We start from the raw sequence: 3,932 nt of genomic DNA on the forward strand, positions 1-3,932 counted from the left end.
GGGACACTCGTGCCACCATCGTGCACGGATGACATCATCTGGAACCAGGCTGCTCATAGTAATGAAGACTTTCTCCAGTTCCATCCGACTCCCTCAGGTGCAAACAAGGCACAGTTATGGATCAGGGATCTTCGGGGTTAGGTAATAATCACTTCACACAGGCACATTTGGGACAGACTGGCATCCACCAGGATGTATTAGAGATGTATTAACACAGCAGGAGCACCTACAGAGCATCAAGCAGCAGCAAGTACGTCCAACGAGGTGACAACTTCAGGAGGATCTGTCACTTTAGACTGACTGATGACTCCTAACTGCATCAGAGGTGACTCTCATAGATTATTTTGACCCAGTACTGGACCGATCTGGTCAACCCCCACACACACACTATCAGCTGGGCTAGGCTCCACCCCCTCCAACCACATTAAGGATGGATGACGGTTGATGGATGGCGTTCCAAAGAATCTCCACCAAACCCCGGGTTTCTTCTGCTGCATGTCTCAGGCGCTTCGTGTTTAGACAAGTGTGAGCTGATGAGAGTTTGGATCCACGATTTGCCAAGAAAAATCAGGGAAGTGAACGCGACGTGCTCTTTCCCCCCCAGGCTAATACCATAGAAATGTCCTTGAGCAAATTTTTTAATGCCCAAATTGCTTTGGTGGAGCTGCCCCGCGGACCGACTCTAGAAGGCTGCGGTTGCACTTGGCAGCGGCCGGGCGTGAATGTGTGTAATTCTGTACGTGTGAAGTCAGGTGTTGATGAAAGAGAGTGTGTGCTTTGCAAATATTCCCTGGATAAATTAAGGCAAAAACTAAAAGTCCCTATAGAGAGCTATAAAGAAAGCATGTGATGTGGCGGCAGGTTTGCCTGAACTGATCAGAGAGCTGACCAAGCTAACCCCAGCTTCTTTAAACTCCCGCGGGTTCAGTTGAGAATAGGTTTGTTAAACCCACAGCGAGTATATAAAGATAAAAGCATCTCCCAAAAAAGCATTTCGATTTCATTCACCTTTATCGTTCTTTCAGCCGATCACCCGCTGTCTCATCACTCGGGGTCCTATCAGGGTCGTGGAGGGCGTGGGTCTCTGTTCCCGAAGACAATTCAACTTTATTTATATGGTGTCTGTGACCCAGAGAGGCCTCCAAGTGAAATTATGGTCTGGTACTTTTATCTGTGTTTGCATTGGTGGGACCACAGAACAGTACAGTCCCAGCGAAGCCCACACGCCCCACAGCGGATCAGGTCCTGATGTGATTTGTCACCTTGTAGCGTCCCCTTGTCTGGGGCTGCATCAGCTGTACCACACTTGGCAGCCTGATGGAGATGCCAGACAGTGAAATGGAAAGTCTGAGCATCCCCCCAGTGTGAAAACATGACGAACATATCACAACGCTGTGAAAAACCGAAGGCCTCCCTCCGTCCACCCTTTCCTCCTTTGCCCCGCACATTTGTCCGTCCACGCTCTCACACGGACCCCGGCCTCCTCATATATCTGTTGTGTTTGTGACAGCAAACTGTGTTTGCCGAGTGGCTCTCAGCCCGACACCCCCGCCAGTCAACCGCTCTTAACCTCTGACCCCGGCAGCCCCACCTGCCCACCCGGACACACTCACACACTCTTCACAACTCTTGTCCTGTTAGCTTTGTCCAGCACTGACGTCAAAGGCCTTTCAGTTCCACCTGATTAACGGGTATAATCCACTAGGGGCTCAGGTCCAGGATCTTTTCAAACCATCTTGTAGGACCATCTTCATGTTTTTATAGGTTTATTTACTATTATTACTAGAATTTCACATGAAAAAATAGAGCCGTGTCGGTTGTCTCTCTAGCCACAAAGCACCATTTGACAGGATGTGTTGGATGAACCTGCATCCCATGATGTCCCACCTTTACCCTCCCGACACTCAAGGCCTTAAAGCAGAGGCCTTGATTTTCTTCTTTATTTGGGTCTTCTTGGACCAGAAACGCCTCGTTCTTCTCTGCTGTTATGGTGGAGCTTCAATTTAGGTGGACAAACCCCATGAAACTGCATGTGGCCGTCACCATGGAGCAGCAACAAACATAGAAAATGATGTACTGTAGATTTTGTTACCTAATTACCGCAAATATGCCGAAGCCATTTTTCCTTTCTGGCGAGTTGTGTTTTTTCTTCTGCTCCGTTGAGATCCTCTGGGTTTAACTGCAGTTCAACAGGAACTTCAAACCAGAGTCAATTCCTGAAGTCCCACCATGACAAGCGGCCGCAATTTATTACCCACCAGCACAGGAACCGGGAATTAAACCAGCACTTGCGTAGAAACCCAGACTTTTTTTTCGGACGCTCCCAGAGTGGCGGAACAATAACGGCTTGAGCTTTGTGTGGCCTCGCGTATACATTCACGTCTCTGTTTGTGCTCGTGCCTGTGTGGTCCCACACCAGCGCCCACATCCTTCCACAGCAACGTGGCCACCTGGGAGACCTCCGTTCCCACGTTTCCTCCCCGCCGTCCTCCATCCCTTCACCTTCACCGCTCATTCTTCCGTCCCACCAACGGCGAGGCGGCGAGATCCTGACGTCTGTTGTGTCTGACGGGGTGGGTTCAGTTTGCCCCCCTACATTTTTGTGCCAGGTTACATCCCGCTGGACAAACAGACTCCCTCATATATACGAGATAAGCAAGCAAGGATGGCATTTATGCTGTTCTCACACCAGCTGTGGCGCACAACGAACGAGGCGGGAGGTCCTCCTCTGTTTAAAATGAATAAATCCACTTGTGTTGCAATCAGAGATAACTGCAGGAGAACTCATGTAAGAGTTCAGGAATGTGTTAACACAAATCGCCTGCTAACGTCAGCCAAAACAGCTTTTTAGGCCAGCATTCAGCCCTCAAAGTCAGGCAAGTACAAGCAAGTGTGACGAGATTGTAGCCTCGTTACCAGGAAAACATGGCCGTATCCCCGCGGTGCCTGAGACAGTCGGCCTGTGAGGTGTCCACACGGCAGCCTTGAGAGAGAGCAGCTGGAGAGCAAAGTGATGAGCTAAATGCAACCTAGTTGCATGACAACAGAAGCTCAAAACGAGCAACATTCCATTTCAGGTGGTGGGGGTGTCGGAGTCGGTCAGAGACAAGCAGATAAATATGTTTGTGGTCATTTGAGGAAACCTCTGACATTGTGTCTCTGCTTTCAGGTCCGATCAACTGGATCCCCACTCATCATCCTGCTGTGTTTGAGCGCAGGAGGAATAAACAGTTGTGCACAGGCAGACGGGGGCCTCTGCAGCGTGGAGCCAACAGGTGAGCGCAGCGGTTTCCTCTCCTGTCACATAACTCAAACTTATTTCTTCCTGAGGAAAAACATCAATATTTACTAAAACACAGAGAGGCCTCTCAATAATCCCTCATACCTCGCTGGTGTGTTGTTCTGTTCCGGTGCCAGTTGTCATCATACTGCGCCAGCTCTACCACATTTATGCATAATTTCCCCCCCATGCAAATAATAAATAATCCCCAAGCAGAGCTCTTTTTTTAACAGTAAACACTCGTGCATTCCTCCTGCTGGACTCGTGGGATGCATTCCTGTGCTGCTGGCAGGAATGTGGCCTTGGCGATTCTGGACCAGATTTTTCTAATTCAGGTGAGAGGAAGGTGCACAGACACAGGCAGGTAAACACCACCACCACCTCTCACTCCTTACATTTTACCTCTAGTCTCACTTAAACCAAACCTGATTTATTATTCAGCATAAATCTCATGGAAATTGGGAGTTTATTGACAATCATTCTTTCAAAGACGATGGTTAACCTACTTTTAATTCAGTGGATAACATTAGCACATGTGAAGCAGATAAGTTTTCCATCAGTATGATGCAATATAGTCAGAGCATCTGCTGCAGATGTGATGGAAGGTCACGCAGAAGACAAAACAGGACAGGAGAGGAGGCTAAACTGAAAG

Source organism: Takifugu flavidus, chromosome 19 (genome assembly GCF_003711565.1).
Source record: "Takifugu flavidus isolate HTHZ2018 chromosome 19, ASM371156v2, whole genome shotgun sequence".
Lineage (NCBI taxonomy): Eukaryota > Metazoa > Chordata > Actinopteri > Tetraodontiformes > Tetraodontidae > Takifugu > Takifugu flavidus.